Here is an 18,863-nt window from a genome sequence, read left to right on the forward strand (position 1 = left end):
GTAGCCCACAGCTTAGGCATGTACGCAACATTCCTGGAGGGAACAATGGCTGCTGCCAAGTGGAACTGATTTTCCCAGCAAGGCCTTGCGACTCTGAATGCATCCAGACAGCTTCAGTTGTCTGCAACAGGCCTCTGGCAAGTGCCTGTGGGGAGCAATTTTATTATCTTGGGAAATTGTAGATCTGTGGGAGATATGACTCCAGAAACAAAAAATAAGATCTAACCAAGCCAAATAGCAAAGAAAAAAAAAAAGACTATGCTTGTTTGGTATGACTCTTCCTAGTCTTTTAGTATTTAGTATTAAAAACTGGTAAGAGAATTATATACCAACAAAATGAACAGCCCAAATGAAACACATCAATTCCTAGAAACACAATACTGAGCCACAAAAAGATTTGACAAATACAAAAATTTGTAGAGTAGTTCTTTCTCTTTTTTGGGGAGGGAGGGTCCGGTCATGGGGCCTGAACTTTGAACCTGGGTGCTGTCCCTCAGCTCTTCAGCTCAAGACTAGCACTCTACCACTTGAGACACAGCGCCACTTCTGGTTCTTTTCTTTTTGCTTATGTGGTGCTGAGGAATCGAACCCAGGACCTTATGCATGCAAGGCAAGCGCTCTACCACTGAGCCACCTTCCCAGCCCAAGTAGTTCTTTCTTATCAATGGAAATACATTGTAAACACATAATCCCTCTCTTCAAAACTGCATAATAACAAATCTAATATAGGGTCTGGGAAGGTGGCTCAGTAGTAGAATGCTTGCCTTGCATGCATAGGGCCCTGGGTTCAATTCCTCAACACCACATTAGTAGAAAAATCCAGAACTGGCGCTGTAGCTCAAATGGTAGAGTACTAGCCTTGAGCTAAAGAGCTGAGGGATAGCACCCAGGCCCAGAGTTCAGGCCCCATGACTAACAAAAAATAAACAAAAAAATCTAATATATACTTTCCAATACATACATACCTATAATAAAATTTACTCATAAAATAGCCTGAGAGGGCTGGGAATGTGACTTAGTGGTAGAGTGTTTGCCTAGTATGAATGAAGCCCTGAGTTCAATTCCTCAGAAAAGGCCAGAAGTAGTGATGTGGCTCAAGTGGTAGAGTATTAGCCTTGAGCATAAGAAGCTCAGGGATGGTGCCCAGGCCCTGAGTTCAAGCCCCAGAACTGGCAAAAAAGAAGAAGAAGAAGAAGAAGAGGAGGAGGAGGAGGAGGAAGAGGAGGAAGAGGAAGAAGAAGAAATAGGCTGAGAAAGTACAGTCATGGATAACTATAATTATACTTTAATAAAAGTTATAAGAGCCAGACACTGGTGGCTCAGGCCTATAATGCTCATTACTCAGATTGAGATTTAAGGATCAAAGCTTGACACCAGCCTGGGCAGAAAAGTCCAAGAGATTTTTTTTATTTTTACTTTTGGTCAGTCATGCGGCTTGAACTCTGGGCCTGGGCGCTGTCCCTGAGCTCTTCAGCTCAAGGGAAGCACTCTACCACTTGAGCCACTGCACCACTTCCAGTTTTCTGGTGGTTAATTTTTTTATTTTTTTATTTTTGGGGGGGGGGTCCAGTCGTGGGGCCTGAACTCTGGGCCTGGTCGCTGTACCTTAGCTCTTCAGCTCAAGGCTAGTGCTCTACCACTTGAGCCACAGCGCCACCTCTGGCTTTTTTTTTTGCTTATGTGGTGCTGAGGAATCGAACCCAGGGCCTCATGCATGCAAGGCAAGTGCTCTACCACTGAGCCACCTTCCCAGCCCCTCTGGTAGTTAATTGTAGATAAGAGTCTCATGGGGGGCTGGGAAGGTGGCTCAGTGGCAGAGCGCTTGCCTTGCATGCATGAGGTCCTGGGTTCGATTCCTCAGCACCACATAAGCAAAAAAGCTAGAAGTGGCACTGTGGCTCAAGTGGTAGAGCGCTAGCCTTGAGCTGAAGAGCTGAGGGACAGCGCCTAGGTCCAGAGTTCAGGTCCCACGTCCAGCAAAAAAAAAAAAGAGTCTCACGGACTTTCCTGTCAGGGCTTGTTTTGAACTGTGATCCTCAGATCTCAGCCTCTTGAGTAGCTAGGATTACAGGCATGAGCTACCAGCACCCACCTTCCATGAGGTCTTTTTTTTTTTTTTTTTTTGCCAGTCCTGAGGCTTGAACTCAGGACCTGAGCTTCTTTTGCTCAAGGCTAGCACTCTAAGATCACTTGAGCCACAGTGTCATTTCTGACATTTGTTTTGTTTCGTTTTGTTTCGTTTTGTTTTGTTTATGTGGTACTGAAGAATCAAACTCAAGGCTTCACGCATGCTAGGCAAGCACTCTACCACTAAGCCATATTCCCAGCCCCATGAGATTTTTTTTTAATTAATTTTTTTTGTTGGTCCTGGGCTTGACCTCAGAGCCTAGGCACTGTCTCTTAGCTCTTTTGCTCAAGGGTAACACTCTACCACTTTAAGCCACAGTGCCACTTCTCGTTTTTGAGTGATTAATTGGAGAGAAAAGTCTCATGGGGACTTCCCTGGCTTCAAACTGCAATCCTCAGATCTCAGCCTTATGAGTAGCTAGGATTATAGGTGTGAGCCTCCAGTGGCCAGCCCAGCCCACGAGACCCTTTCTTCCCCCCATAATTTTTTTAAATTGAATTTAATTGTAAAGGTGATGTTACAGAACAGTTATAGTTACTTAAGGTAATGAGTACATTTCTTGTCAATCAGTGTTACTCCCTCCCTAATTTTCTCCCACTTTCCCTCCCCCTGACTCCCTCCCTCTCAAGTTGTAAAGTTTATTTCCAACGTAGTGTCTTGTGAGTATCACTATTGCATTGGTTCATCCTTTGTCCTTTGTCTCACCATTTTGTTATTCCCCTTCCCTTCCCCAAATCAGATAAATATATATACAAGACACAAAATCAAAAACAGTGACAAGAGATAAACCAAAGGGGGGAAAAGCAAAAGAAAAAAGAAATAACTTTACACAGTATATTAAAAACAAAAACAACAACAAAAAGACCTCTTGTTTCCATATCTTGGAGTCCATTTCAATTAGCATCATCTTTTTTTTTTTTTGGGGGGGGGGGTCAGGTCATGGGGCCTAAACTCTGGGCCTGGGCACTGGCCCTCAGCTCTTCAGCTCAAGGCTAGCGCTCTACCACTGGAGCCACAGTGCCACTTCCGGCTTTTTCTGCTTATGTGGTGCTGAGGAATCGAACCCAGGGCCTCAGGCATGCAAGGCAAGCATTCTACCACTGAGCCATCTTCCCAGCCCCCAATTAGCATCATCTTATATGGTCATATGTACATAGCTATTGGACCTATTGTGATCCTCTGCTAGGACTATTCTTGATATATAATTCTTACAAATGAGGGAAACCATGGAGGCTATGTTTCTCTGGTTCTGGCTTACTTCACTTAATATGATATTTTTTAAGTTTTTCCGTTTCCTTACAAATGGGGCAATGTCATTCTTTCTGATGGAAGTATAGAATTCCATTATGTAGCCGGGCACTGGAGGCTCACACCTGTAATCCTAGCTACTCGGAGGCTGAGATCTGAAGATTGTTGTTCAAAGCCAGCCAGAGCAAGGAAGTCCCCATGAGACTTTTCTCTCCAATTAACCACTCAAAAACTGGAAGTGGTGCTGTGGCTCAAGTGGTACAGTGCTAGCCTTGAACACAAAGAGGTTCAGGAACAGCCCCCAGGCCCTGAGTTCAAGCCCCACAACCAACAATAACAAAAAAAGAATTATATTGTGTATATATACCACATTTTCTTGATCCATTCATCTACTGAGGGGCATCTGGGTTGTTTCCACATTTTATTTTATTTTATTTATTTTGGGTCCAGTCGTGGGGCCTGAACTCTGGGCCTGGGCGCTGTCCCTCAGCTCTTCAGCTCAAGGCTAGTACTCTACCACTTGAGACACAGTGCCACTTCCGGGTTTTTTTCTTTTTGCTCATGTGGTGCTGGGGAATCGAACCTAGGGCCTCATGCATGCAAGGCAAGTGCTCTACCACTGAGCCACCTTCCCAGCCCGTTCCCACATTTTAGTTATGGTAAATAATGTTGCAACAAACATACTGGTGCTGATAGCTTTAGTGTGGCCTTGTTTATAATCATTTAGGTAAGTGCTGAGGAGTGGAATTGCTTATGCTTATCTCCAATTAACCACCAGAAAGCTGGAAGTGGAGCTGTGGCTCAAGAGAGTGAGCTCTAGTCTTGACAGAGATAGTGCTCAGGCTCTAAGTTCAAGCCCTAGGATAGGCATAAAAAATGTTATAAGGGGCTGGGAAAGTGGCTCATTGGTAGAGCGCTTGCCTTGCATGCATAAGGCCCTGGGTTTGATTCCTTAGCACCACATAAGAAAAGATGGAAGTGGCACTGTAGCTCAAGTGGTAGAGTGCTAGTCTTGAGCTGAAGAGCTGAGGGACAGCACCCAGGCCCAGAGTTCAGGCCCCACGACCGGACCCTCCCCCCAAAAAATGTTGTAAGAATATAATGTATCACCGGGCCAGTGGCTCACACCTGTAATCCTAGCTGCTCAGGAGGCTGAGATCTGAGGATAACAGTTCAAAACCAGCCCAGACTGGTTGGAGATAAGAGTCTCACAGACTTTCCTGCTGGAGCTGGCTTTGAACCCTTAGATCTCAGCCTGAGTATCTAGGAATACAGGCGTGAGCCACCAGCCTGGCTTTTTTTTTTTTTTTTGTAGTACTGGGGTTTGAAGCTAGGTCCTTGTACGTGCTAAGCAAGTGCTCTATCGCTTGATCTATACCCCTAGCAGCATGAACAGACACTTCAAATTTTGATGTAGTTCACTTTTTGTTGTTGTTTTGCACAAGTGTGTGTGTCTGTATGTGTGTGTGTATGTGTGTGTGTGTGTGTTTGCTGGTACTGGGGCTTGAACTCAGGGCCTGGGTGCTATCTCTCAGCTTTTTCTCTCAAGGCTGATGCTCTACCACTTGAGACATACCTCCACTTTTGACTTTTTTGTTGGTAAACTGGAGATAAGACTTCCTCAGATTAGTGTGCTAGAGCTGGCTTTAAACCTTAATCCTCAAATTTCAGCATCCTAAGTGGTTAGGATTATAGGTATGAGCCACCAGTGCCCAGCTTGTTGGGAAGTTTTGGTGGTTTTTTGCTTTTTTGTTTTTATTTTTATGCATCATAGGTCTTGAACTCTGGGCCTGGGTGCTGGCCCTGAGTTCTTCAGCTCAAGGCTAGCACTTTACCACTGGAGCCACAGCGCCACTTCCAGTTTTCTGGTGGTTAATCGGAGATAAGAGTCTCATGGACTTTCCTGCCCAGGGAAATATGTGAGACTCTTATCTCTAACCAGTAAAAAGCCAAAAGTGGGAGTATGGTTGAAGTGGTAGAACACAAGCATTGAGTGAAAAAGCTAAATAGAGCAAAAGCCCTGAGTTCAAGACCTCAGCCAAGGTACACATACATATGCATACACACAACCTACACACACACACACACACACACACACACACACACACCAGCAAAAAGTCATGGTGGAAGTGGAGCTCAAGTACACAGTGCCAGTTAAGAAGCAAGGCAAGCAAAAGCAAGACCCTAAGTTCAAGCTCAAGTACAGGCAAGTTTTTTTTTTTTTCCAGTCCTAGGGCTTGAACTCAGGACCTTGTCACTGTCCCTGAGCTTCTTTTGCTCAAGGCTAGCACACTACCACTTGAGCCACAGCACTACTTCTGACTTTTTCTGTTTATGCGGTGCTGAGGAATTGAACCCAGTGCTTCATGCATGCTAAGCAAGCACTCTACCACTAGAGCACATTCCCACTTCTTACAGCCAAGAATTTAAATTTTTTTGTGTGCAATAAATATGAGAATAAGATGGACTTACTGTTACTTATATACCACACATTAAAATGCATAGGCGGGCACCGGTGGCTCACGCCTGTAATCCTAGTTACTCAGGAGGCTGAGATCTGAGGATCGCAGTACAAAGCCACCCCAGGCAGGGAAGTCCATGAGACTCTTATCTCCAAATAACCACCAGAAACCCAGAAGTGGCAATGTGGCTAAAGTGGTAGAGTGTTAGCCTTAAGCTGAAGAGCTGAGGGACAACACCCAAGCCCAGAGTTCAAAGTTCAAGCTCTATGACAAATAATAACAATAACAATAATGGAAGAGGCACTGTGGCTCAAGTGGTAGAGCAGTGTCTTGAACTGAAGCACTCAGGGATAGTGCCCAACCCCAGAGTTCAAGACCCACAACCGACAATAAAATAAAATGCACAAATTGTCAGGTGTCCCTGGCTTACCATATAATCCTAGCTAGCTACTCAGGAGGCTGAGATTTAAGGATCACAGTTCAAAGCCAGCCTGGGCAGGAAAGTCCATGAGACTCTTATCTCCAATTAACCAAAAAGTTGGAAATGGTGCTGCGGCCCAAAGTGGTAGAACACTAAGCTTGAGCACAAAAGCCCAGGTAGAACACTAAGCTTGAGCACAAAAGCCCAGGACCCGCCCTCCACACACACACATGCACACACGTACACACGCACACACAATGTACAAATTATCTGAATATAATGGCAAATTCCTGTAGCCCAGCTATTTGGGATGCTGAAGCAGGAAGATTACTTAAGCCCAGGAAACTTCAGGCCAACTTGGGTAACATAACAAGATCCCATTGTGGATAGAGGGAAGCCCAGTGTCAGTGGCTCATAATTATAATCCTACTCAGTAGGATGAGAGATTAGAATTGCTTATTTATTTTGCAGGTACTGGGACTTGAACTCAAGGCCTGGGTGCAGTCCCTGAGCTTCTTTTCCCCAAGACTAGCACTCTACTACTTGAGCCACAGAGCCACTTCCAGCTTTTTCTTTTTTTTTTTTTTTTGGTCACTCGTGGGGCTTGAACTCTGGGCCTGAGTGCTGTCCCTCAGCTCTTCAGCTCAAGGCTAGCATTCTACCACTTGAGCTACAGTGCCACTACCAGTTTTCTGGTGGTTTACTGGAGATAAGAGTTTCCCAGACTTTCCTGCCCAAGCTGGCTTTGACAGCGATCCTCAGATCTCAACGTCCTGAGTAGCTAGGATTACGGGCGTGAGTAACTGGCACTCGGCACTTCCAGCTTTTTCTGAATGGTTTATTGGAGATAAGAGTCTTACAGACTTTACTGTCTGGGCTGGCTTCAAACTGTGATCCTCAGATCTCAGCCAACCAAGTAGCTAGGATTATAGATATGAGCCAACAGCACCCAAGGCAAATTGCTTTTTGGAGTTGGCCTAGGTAGACAAATCTGAGAGAGACTCTTACTTCCAAATAACCAGCAAAAAGCCAGTAGTAAAAGTATGGCTCACACCTGTAGTCCTAGCTACTCAAAAGACAGTGTTCTGAGGACTGTAATTTCAATCCAACACTGGACAGGAAAGTCTGTGAGACTCTTATTTCTAGTTAACCACCAAAAAGCGAGAAATGAAGCTGTGGCTCCAGTGGAAGAGTTCTAGCTTTAACACAAAAGCTAAAGGACAGTGCCCACAAGCAGTGGTACCAGCACAGAAAAGAAAAGGAAAAGGAAAGGAAAGACTGAGCAAGAAGCCCTGAGTTCAAGCCCCAATACTGGCAAAAAAAAAAAAAAAAAAGTACAGATTATAGTTGAAGATGTACTCAGAAATAAATTCAATTTATAATCTTAAACTATTTTCATTATCAAACAACAATAATGAATACTAATAAACCAAAACAAACACAGGCATCTAAGTCCCCAAACCAAAATGACCAATAGAATATGGAAATTAAAGGGATAAAATTCACAGCCTACAACTGAGATTTTCTTTTTTCAGTCCTGAGGCTTGAACTCAGGGTCTGGGTGCTACCCCTGAGCTTTTTTTCTTCTTCTCAAGGCTGGTGCTCTACCACTTGAGCCACAGCTCCACTTTCAGCTTTTTGCTGGCTAACTGGAGATAAAAGTCTCATGGACATTCCATCCCAGGCCTGGCTTCAAACTTCAATCCTCAGGTCTCAGCATCCTAAGCAGTTAGGATTACAAGCATAAGCCACTGGTACCCAGCTGGAAATTACTAATAGATATGTAAGTTCAGAGAGGACAAGATTGAAAATTAGCCTGATAGGCTAGGACACTGTGAAGTTCCTTATTGTGCCTTCACCACTGCTTGGGAAAAGAAGATTTACAAAAATCTAAACCTTCCCCTGCACACCATTTAGAAAGAAGGTCAGACTGGGGGAAACAAGATCGCTTTGGCCTCTGCTGGATTACAAGCCAGAACTGGGCAGCCGCCAGTTGGCTTATAGCAGACACTTGGATTTCTTTTGCTGCTCTAAGGAAGTGAAAACAAGTGCAGTGCCCAGGCAAAAAAGCAGTACAACGCATACCCCAAAGAATCAGCTCACACCATATCCTGGGACCAGTTTGTGTGGAACACTGAGAAAATGTCAGGAGAAAGAACATCTTGGAACTGCAGTAGGACCTTAAACGGTATTTTGGGACCTCCACATTTAGGACAATCAGGGGTAGGTCACTCAAGCAGTCTTCAGAGTTGAGGTGGGTATGGATAAGAAGTGTGGCTGGTAGAACTAGGTGATAGTGGCTCAGGTTTGTATCATGGCTACTCATGAGGCTGAGATCTGGAGGATCATGATCTGAGGCCACCCTAGGTAGGAGAGGAGAAAGGGGAGAAGGGGAAGAAAGAGGAGGAGGAAGATGATGAAGATGATGACGACAACCACGACCACAACGACAACCATGATGATAATGACTGTGCCAGCCTATGCACTGGACTCCAAGGCTGCCTGAATGGGTCACTGTCACAGATGGCTTACCCCTTGGCGATTTGCCCTCTGGCCTCACCCAGTCTCAACCCAAACAATACTGAACCTGTGAAGTCCCTGGCTCAGAAGAGGGAAAAATCGGTGAGCACAAAGACAATTTAAAATTAACTAGGAGACAACAAAAGATGTTTGCCGATGAGCTGTCTTCCTGCAGCATATCTATCCCACATAATCTCTTTTTCTTCCATATTTCTGGTGTAATAAAACTTCTCTATCACTTTAGCTAAATAGATATACAAATATATTTATATAGTTTATATAAATATATTATGTAAATAAATATATATAAACATATTTACATTACACACACACACACACCTCTGTTTTATGGGTTTGGTGAATAAACATCTGGAATTTATTTTTTAAACACAGATACCCAGTGACTTGGTTTCCTCACAAACAATAGCTCCCTGCAGATGGGCAAATGTCAAGGAAATGTCACCAGTAAGACGGAGAAGAGACGTGCTTGGCTGGGGCAGGTCTGACAGGGAGGCTGTTCTGCTCACTGAGCTGGCTATCCTAGATATAAGATACAGAACACATGCTGTGAAGCCCAGGAGGGTGATCTTAGTGTTAGCCAAGTTCCTGGCCTCAGCCAAGGACTACAGTGGGTAGGGTGGTGGGTGAAGCTTCAGTGCAGAGGAGGAAGACAGATCCACACAAGGTCCTGGCCACATATTCCTATCTTCTCCAGGGCCACGGAACAGGTCACTTGCCCTGTGGATATCCGTGAGGAGCCCGCCCCCACCTTTCTCAGATAAACAAGTGAAGCTTATATTGTAATGTGTCTTGGAGGTCAGGAATCCCAGGACTCACAGCCTCCTTTCCCCAGTGTGTCCAGAAAAGCCCACTTTCCAGCAGCCCCAGTTCTCAGTATGTAGCTAGTACGAACACATCCCTGGGCCTCCACACCCACCTGTGTATCTCCCCTTACATACCTACCTCATACTCCACATCTCTTTGTCCCCTTATTTCTCCTTTTTATTTCCTTTTTATTCCTCTCTTGTCCCCTCCATCCTTACCCCCTTCCTTATGCTGATCCTCTTCCCACCTATCATCCAGTCAACCCCTCAATATACCAGCTAGGACCTCAATATACTACTCTTTCCATAGTGAACAGATTGGGTAGCCCACAGAATGCTCTGAGGCGCATAGTCAATTCCTCAGTAAGTTCTAGAGCCCCTCTCAACAAATCCCTCTGCATAGGGGTAGGGAAGTTGAGGAGCCTCCAGCTATGCACAGGGGACTCAGCTCTCTGGCTGCTGCTCACTGTGAGAGTCCCTAGTCTCTTATTTGCTAAGTGTTCATCTGATACTGCTGACAGTGCTAAGCCTGGGGAGGCCAAACTGGAGATAAAGAACAGCCTAGTGGGTAGGTCCAAGTTTCTAGATACACTATCAGGAGTGGAGTTGCCTCTCTTTTTTTGGAGGGGGGGGTGTCTTCAAGAGGGTCTATACTCCCATTTTACAGATGAGAATGCTGCACTGATGGTGTGGTTCCCTAGCCTGTCTTGTCTTCCCAGAGGGGACCAGTCTTCTGTAGGTTTCAGGTAAAGCCCTACCTGCAGATGTGGGCCTGTCTCAAGAGAAGGGCTATTGTAGCCCCCCTCCCCCCATGGCTTCTCTCCTAATCCTCAGAGAAGTCTAATTCTCCCCATCATATCTCTGCTCTCAGTATACATATCCATGCTCTGCTAGGACCTCAAGGTCAAGCCCAAGCCCAAGCCCAAATTGTGCAAATAGAGAAAAGAGCTCTGGTACATGAGATGTTTACCACAGCCACCCTGATTGTGAGAACTGAGAAGAGTAGAAATGTGCATGACAGGAAAAGGGACATGTTTCCGAAAGCCTGTCTGGGAAAAGGGAAAGGATGAAGAGGGGGTGGGGGAAGCAAGGTGTGTCACAGGAGAGGCTGGTCGAACTCTGCATGACATGTAAGTAAAGGGAGAGGATCCCATCTGCTCCCACTTACATTGGCCACATATTTGAAGAGCAGCAATAGAAAATGCAGTGAGGGGACGATGGAACCACAACCCATATCAGACTAGCAAGCCTCATGGAAAGGCTGAGGTGTGGCTTGGTGACCAAGTGCTTGCCTAGGATGCACAATACCCCAGAGTCCATTCTCAGCACCACAAAAAGACAAAAACAAAATCCAAAACCCCACATGGTAAAGGACAGACTGAGCTGGGCTGTGGACATAGTCAAACATGACCTCCTTTTTCATTTTCCACCTTTTCTGTAAGCAAGCAGATACTGATCTATTTTTAAATAATTAAAGGTACAAAGAGGGATGCTGGTACTTCAGATACTCAGCCTCAGTCCATTGGTCTCATGTCTCCTGGGCACACAGGGGAGCCTGGCCCAGCTGAATGCCAGAGGAACATCTGTGGCATCAACAAGCCAACGCCTTGACTCCAGGCCTGGGATATGTGCTGGATCCTTGGAGAAAAGAAATTTACTTTTGAAGGGTAGGCCTGCCCAGGCTGAGACCCTCTACCCATGCCACCCCAGAGTCCTCAATGGCCCAGGCCTCAGTTTCCCCGTCTTGTACACTCGGTGCCCCTCTGCACATAATGAATGGCCCAGATTCCATCCAGCTGGAACTGGTCATAGGAGCACTCAGCCCCTCCCTCTAGGGCACAAATGGCTGGTTCCAAGGAAGACACTGTTGGAAGCCATTGTTGTAGTCTCATTATCTGGCAAAATGCAGAGAGCAGCAAGTACAATCAGAAGCATGAGCAGCCTAATGAAAATGTCAAGGAGAGTGAAAATGGTTTGGGCCAAAAAAGCCTGGGACTCAAGGTTCTTCAAGCCTGAGTAGATACAGGACCTTCCTGTAGGCTTCCTACTCGGCTGAGACAATTCCTGGATCTCACAGCGGACAGGAGCACCCAGCCTGTGTCCAGGAGTCTCAAGGGGTTTTATGAGTAGATTCCCAAGATCAGTCCAGGCAGCGAAGGTGAGTACACTCTGGAGTGACTATGTGAAGCCCAAGCAGAGGCCATGGAAGGCAGGGTTGCTCCAGGAAGGCAAGCAAGGCTGGGGAGGCTGGATAAGTATGGGAGTGGGAGGTGAGTACCAAAATAGCCATCCCATAGCAGACTTCAACACTGCTCAGGAGAACCCTCAGGCACAGCCAGAGATCTCACCTGGTGGCCACAGTACTACAGGGCATGCCAGTTTGACCCTGCAGCAAGGGTCATGCCACCAGCCACAAATCATCCTGAGCAAGGGGTGGCAGGGTGAAGGCAGCTGCCTGCACTAGCCTGGCCAGCCATGTGGGCTAGGTCCTTGCATGACTGACTGTGTTCACCTTGTCCACCAGAACTAGGACACAAACAAGACATGTGTGAGGACCTGGCCAGGAAATAACTCAAACTTGGGTAAGGCTTTCACCAACCATAGTCAGCACATGGCATTAAAGATCCAGACACAAGTTGAATCAAGATGCTTTTGAGGTTATGGGATAGGATCCCTATTGAGCGATCAGGCCGGCCCTGTGCTCAACCATGCTGAGAGGGTCAACCTGTGCAAATACCACCAACTCCAGGGGAACCTGCAGTGGCTCAGTCAACATCCATACAAGTATATGTACCATATGATTGGGACTCCGAAAACAAAAACTGATGGTGCACACATCCCTCCCCAGATACTGTTTTGTTTTGTCTTTTTGTCAGTCATGGGGCTTGAACTCTGGGCCTGGGTGCTGTCCCTCAGCTCTTCAGCTCAAGGCTAGCCCTCTACCACTTGAGCCACAGCACCACTTCTGGCTTTTTCTGCTTATGTGGTGCTGAGGAATCGAACCCAGGGCCTCATGCATGCAAGGCAAGCACTCTACCACTGAGCCACCTTCCCAGCCCCTCTGGTGGTTTATTGGAGATAGGAATCTCATGGTCTTTCCTGCACGGGCTGGCTTTGAACCAAGATCCTCAGATCTCAGCCTCCTGAGTAGCTAGGATTACAGGCGTGAGCCACCAGCACCCGGCTCCAGATACTGTTTTTTAACCAGAGCAGAGAGTGTTGGCTAAGGACTGAGTACCCATCACAAGTGACAGCAAACCTGAGAACATGAGGATGTCGAAACATTTCCAATTTCCAGTGACATAAGGCACTATTATGCAAGAAACAGTTTGTATGCAACAGAAAAAAAGTAAACCCTTGTCTGTCATTTATGTCAAAATAAATTCTAGATAGATTAAATCTTGGATGTAAAAACCTAAAGTGGAAACACCTACTAGAAGACAGATGCATATTTATCTGGCTACAAGTTGCACAGAGCAATGGAATAACTAAAAAAGGAGAAAAATATTCAACATTTTGCTACAAAGTATGAAAAATTCCTGAACATCAAAAACTGTCATAAACAAAGATTAGAAAGCTGAGAAAAATGTGCAGTAGGCAGTTAGATGAGCAAAGAATTGATATCTTTCACATAGAAAGACTTAGACCAAGTGCTGAGAAACCCATCAAATCACAGGGGATCCTTGGGGGGGGGGGGGGGGGCCAGGTTGGGTTGGTGCTGATTTCTGAGAGGGAAGGGAAGGGCTAGCTTATATGCAGTGAGAGGCATGTGTCTTCGCTGGCCTTTGTCACCTAGATTTGGCTCAGAGTATGTCACCCCCTCCCCCATGCTGCCTCCCCAGGAGTCCCACTATTCATCACCACCTCCCAACTTCACATTCATTGTGTTCCCTAATGTGTTCCCATTATTCATTGTGTTCCCATTATTATCTCTATCTCCCACCAGCAGGGAGCTCCTCAAGGGCAGAGCTGGGCCTGGTGTGGCTTTAATAGCCAGTGTCCAGCATTAGACTTGGTGAGCAAAGGCTAAGTGAGGAAAGATATGGGGAGAGACACATGGGTGCTTATCATCAGCTCCTGTCTGACGTTAGGGCCAAGGCACACTTCTCAGTCTTCTACCATCCCTATTCCCCACCCTTTGTTTGTAGACAGGGCCAAATCCCAAGGCTCAACACAGCAAGGTGCCATAAGCCAGAGCCCAGTTCTGCTAGCCAGTCTGTGAAATGGGGCCTAATCCAAAGCAGAGATGGTATATTGCTGCTACCTTTAACTTTAACACACAGGACAGACATGAGTAATCAATTACCACAGCAGTTTTGAAAAATCAATCACAAACACTCCAGGCAAACAAAACAAAGGAAGAAAGAGAGGAAAGAAAGAGGAATGGAGAGGACCAGAGACAGATGGGGAGAAGACCAGGAACTGAAAGTAAAGAGGGAGAAAGGGGGAGAAAAGGAGCAAGCACAGCCAGGTGCCGGTGGCTCACGCCTGTAATCCTAGCTACTCAGGAGGCTGAGATCTGAAGATCACAGTTCAAAGCCAGCCCGAGAAGGAAAGTCCATGAGACTCTTATCTCCAATAAACCACTAGAAAACCGAAAGTGGCGCTGTGCCTCAAGTGGTAGAGCACTTGCCTTGAGCTGAAGAGCCCAAGGACAGCACCCAAGCCCAGAGTTCAGGAGCTGGGAAGATGGCTCAGTGGAAGAGTGCTTGCCTTGCATGCATGAAGCCCTCAGTTCGATTCCTCAGCACCACATAATCAGAAAAGGCCAGAAGTGGGGCTGTGGCTAAAGTGGTAGAGCGCTAGTCTACAGCTGAAGAGCTGAGGGACAGCACCCAGGCCCAGAGTTCAGGCTCCAAGACCGACAAAAAAAAAAAAAAGAAAAGAAAAGAAAAGAAAGAAAAAGAAACCAAGCCCAGAGTTCAAGCCCCACGACCAACAAAAAAAAAAAAAAAGGAGCAAGCACAGCAGAGTAGATGAGAATGATCAGGTTGCTTCAGGTGTGCTTAATCTACTGCTTTCCTGCAGATGCTATTGCCAGAGTTGTGATTTAATGTCTGGCTAACCTGGCCTTCATGAGGTATGGTGGAATTCATGAGGAATTAAAAGGGGTGCAGGCTAGCTCTTCTTCCCACTACTGTTGCCAGAGGCTGTATCTGTGCTACAATCAATGTCATATCCCAAGGTCTAAATGCCCTAGACCAGTGATCCCTGGACACAACCTGAGGCTCTCCTGGCTCAGTGGACTGAACACTTAGATGCCCCACCAGAGACTGCCTCTTCAACACAGAAGTCAGCAACAGAACTGGTTCCTACCAGGATAGCCTGCCAGCAGTTTTCTATACCCAAGGTCTTTGGGAAAAGGCAAAATCAACTCAGACTACCCTGTCCCTCCTTTGTGCTATGACTCTTAGTATAGGGCACTCAAGCATCCAAAGGCTTCAGCACTTCTGGGTCTGTAGCTACTACCATCTCCCCAACACAGTCCTTGTGGGCCATGCCTCTACCCCGGCACTAGGTATCACTGAAAATCTACAAGCCTGGCATCAGCTAAGCCTCCCAGAGTCAGCCCTCAGTAGGAGCTGGGCAGATAACTAGTTAGGAAGTGAGCACTAGTACTGGAGAAATAGAGTGACCAGGGAGGCACCTGGGCTCACAACTGTAACCTTAACTAGCTACTCAGGATGCTGAGGACTCAGGATCAAGGTAGGAACGTCCATAAAACTCTAATCTCTAATTAACCACCAAAAAGCTGGAAATGGGGGTATAGCTCAAGTAGTAGAGCACCAGCTTTGAGCAAATAAGCAGAGGGACAATGACCAGGCCCTTAAAGCTTGGTACTAGCACAAAATAACCAGGAGAGACGGGCACCGGTGGCTCACGCCTGTAATCCTAGCTACTCAGGAGGCTAAGATCTGAGGATCTTGGTTCAAAACCAGGCAAGAAAGTCCGTAAAATTCTTATCTCCAGGGCTGGGAAGGTGGCTCAGTGGTAGAGCGCTTGCCTTGCATGCTTGAGGCCCTGGGTTCGATTCCTCAGTACCACATAAGCAAAAAGAAAAAAGCCAGAAGTGGCACTGTGGCTCAAGTGGTAGAGCGCTAGCCTTGAGCTGAAGAGCTGAGGGACAGCGCCCAGGCCCAGAGTTCAGGCCCCACGACCGGACCCAAAAAAAAATTCTTATCTCCAATAAACCACCAGAAAACTGGAAGTGGCCCTGTAGCTCAAGTGGGAGAGCACTCGTTCGCCTTGAACTGAAGAGCTGAGGTACAGTGCTCAGGCCCAGAGTTCAAGCCCCAGGACAGACAAAAAAAAAAAATAACCAAGAGAATAACCAGGGAGATTCTTTGTAGCTGTTACCCTCTCTGCCCAACAGCAACCATTGCAAGGTTTCAAGTGGTATCAGCATTTCCCTTCCACTTAAGAGAGTACTAGGGGGGCACAGGGACAACTTGGCCTCTCAATACTTCCTGGGTACTACACATGGGCACTACTAGAACTGGCAGCTATAATTAACAGTTGAACCCAAAACAAAGATAACTACTCAGTAGGGGTTGGCACACATGGCCATAGCTGTGCCAGAGCAGAACATGATTTGTTACAGTCCTCTGCAGTTGTTTTTTGTCCTACAGTGGCAGAGCAGTGTGGCTATGACAGAGACCATAAGATCTACAAAATCATAATGTTAATTATCTGGCCTTTTTAGACAAAGTTTGTGCTAGAGGCTCCAGTATCTTGTGGGCATCAGAAAGCTGAGGTAAGGGGGCTGGGAGGGTGGCTCAGTGGTAGAGCGCTTGCCTTGCATGCCTGAGGCCCTGGGTTCGATTCCTCAGCACGACATAAGCAAAAAGAAAAAAGCCGGACGTGGCGCTGTGGCTCAAGTGGTAGAGCGCTAGCCTTGAGCTGAAGAGCTGAGGGACAGTGCCCAGGCCCAGAGTTCAGGCCCCACGACAGGACCCAAGAAAAAAAAAAAGAAAAAAGAAAAAAAGGAAAAAGAAAAGAAAGCTGAGGTAAGCACTAGACTAGGCAGGCTGTTTCAATACAGATCACTGAGGCTGGCATCCAAGCTGAGACAGAGATCACACCCTAATGTCCAGACCAACACTGACCAGCAATCTACCAGACTGGTCCCACTGCAGGCTCATCCTCAAGCCAGATGTTAAGCTAGTGGCTGTTAACCATACTTGAGTCATTAGAAAATCCAACCTGGGGCAGCAGCAAGCCCCTGTCCAACCCTAAGGATATGCTTACCCAGGGTAAGGACACACTGACTAGAGTCTACTCACTATCTATTATACCTACCATGCCCTCTAGGAAGGGTAATTCTGCAGTCTAGTATAGAAGGAATAGCCTCAGCCACTTACCTGTCTTAAGAGCAGATCAGCATGTCCTAATGCTCATTCTGTGGTCTCTGGCTCCTGTGGAAAAATCAGAGGGCACTGTGTGTGTAAGGCCACCCTGGCTGGGGTAAACCTTTCTGGACTAAGGTGATCTTAACTGTACCTAAGGAGGATGCTGGTTATCCCTGACCCTGAGGTCAACTGCAACACTCCGGATGTAACCATGCACTCTTGTGCACTTTCTTGTTCCCATATACAACTGGTTCTGCAGTTACCTCAGGTCAACTTCCCTCATGAGCATTTCTAAATACTGAGAGTTCAGATGTGTGAACTATTAGTGACCTCTTTCTTAAAGATTCCAGAAAGCTGAGCTGTTTTGTCTTGGTAACAGCACATAGGGAGAACTCCTACACTAGGCACAAGTAGGTTCAGGGTACTGTTATTCATGTAAGAGGGGTCTCAATCCCTCTACTGACATCTGTAGGATGTCTCTCCTAAGCTGATGGATCACACCCAGCTAACATCCTGGTCAACAATGACCAGCAACCTAGTAGGTTGGTGCCACTACAGGCTTGTCCTCAAGCCAGATATCAAACCAGTGGCTATTGGCCATACTTGAGTCATTAGAAAATCCAACCAGGGGTGGCAAGGATGCCCTTATATCCTTCCCTGTCTAGCCCTGAGGCTGTGCCCACCCAGGATGAAGCTGACCAACAGTACACATTGACCAGAACTAGTCCATCCACTATTAACTACACTCACCAAAAATAGGATACTCTGCAGTCCTGAGTGGAAAGGCAGGTCCTAGTTCCCAAGACATCAGTGGAAGGTAGATTACTAATGCCAGAGCTAGCCAGGTATAATTGAGACCTGGCTCTTCAGTCTGCAGTATGCACAGTGTATGGGCTATAGCAAAGGATAAAGTGTTGCCAGTGACTCACTCAGGCCATGGCCCCACCATGGGAAGAAGGAACCAAGTTTGTGTCTCATCCTGGTGACACGTTTCCTCTTTCTTTTTCTTTTTGGCCAGTCCTGGGGCTTGAATTCTGGGCATGAAAATTGTCTCTGAGCTTTTTTTTGCTCAAGGCTAGCACTCAGAGCCACAGCTCTACTTCCTGCTTTTTTATGGTTAATTGGGGATAAGAGTCTCACATACTTTCCTGCCTAGGCTGGTGTCAAACTATCTTCAGCTCTCAGCCTGCTCAGTAGCTAGGATTACAGGCATGAGCCACTAGGACTGGGCTTCAATTTCTTTACTTTTGTCTGAGACTGGGACTTGAACTTGGTACTTGATGCTTCCACTCATTGGCTGGCATTCTATCATCTGAACCACGCCTCCAAACCCTCTCCTCTCTCATGACATCCAGCTCAGGAACACTGCCAGAGCATTTCATGTCATGAAAACCAGGATGGCGAAGATACATGGGAAGGAATGGGCCCCTGATGAAAGGCCACCTTTGGAAGGAAGGGCGATGGGAGTTCTTTCCTCCCTGCTCTGAAGTGGTTCCCAAATTTTTCTAAGCCTCTGCTCAAGCTTCCTTTGGGTCACAAAAGTGGTTTCCCTGCACAACAGCTCCTTCATCATTCGGAAAGGCTTCAATTGGAGGTGAATAAGGTATAAGGGTAGGATCGTGGAGTCAGGAGGAAACCAAGGGTAGGGAAGAACTGGAGGCCTAAGTTAGACATGTCCTGGGAATACCTGGGTGTATGAGGAGTAGGTGGGAGCTGCCCACTGATACTCTCTCCTGCTCCTACCCTTTAGTCTGAGGCTCAGCAATCAGCCCCTGTTCAGAATATGACATTTCTGGGACATCTGTGTTTTTAGTTTAAATGTTCGTGTAGGTTTTACCACATAGAAAACCCTGTGAGTTTGTTATCAGCTCTAAAAACAGACAGGTTCTCCACAGACATGTGTCAAGGCTC

The 18,863-nt window shown here is 46.5% G+C and overlaps 1 protein-coding gene across 7 annotated transcripts in view; it reads right to left on the reverse strand.

Moving 5' to 3' along the window:
* Arvcf (ARVCF delta catenin family member) overlaps positions 1-18,863 on the reverse strand; it is a 60,325-nt gene that overhangs the window by 37,583 nt on the left and 3,879 nt on the right. For 5 of the 7 annotated variants that reach the window (XR_006145226.1, XM_042666211.1, XM_042666212.1 and 2 more), the window contains exon 2: positions 16,965-17,018. The exons of 1 other annotated variant lie outside the window; for it this stretch is intronic. The gene's annotated coding sequence lies outside the window, so the exon portion shown is untranslated. Of the gene's footprint in view, positions 1-16,964; positions 17,061-18,863 lie in introns of those variants that run through there. One more of the 7 variants, XM_042666209.1, reaches the window with a different exon arrangement.

The sequence above is a fragment of the Dipodomys spectabilis genome, unplaced genomic scaffold (genome assembly GCF_019054845.1).
Source record: "Dipodomys spectabilis isolate Male_0828 unplaced genomic scaffold, ASM1905484v1 ptg000363l, whole genome shotgun sequence".
In the NCBI taxonomy this organism is placed as follows: domain Eukaryota; kingdom Metazoa; phylum Chordata; class Mammalia; order Rodentia; family Heteromyidae; genus Dipodomys; species Dipodomys spectabilis.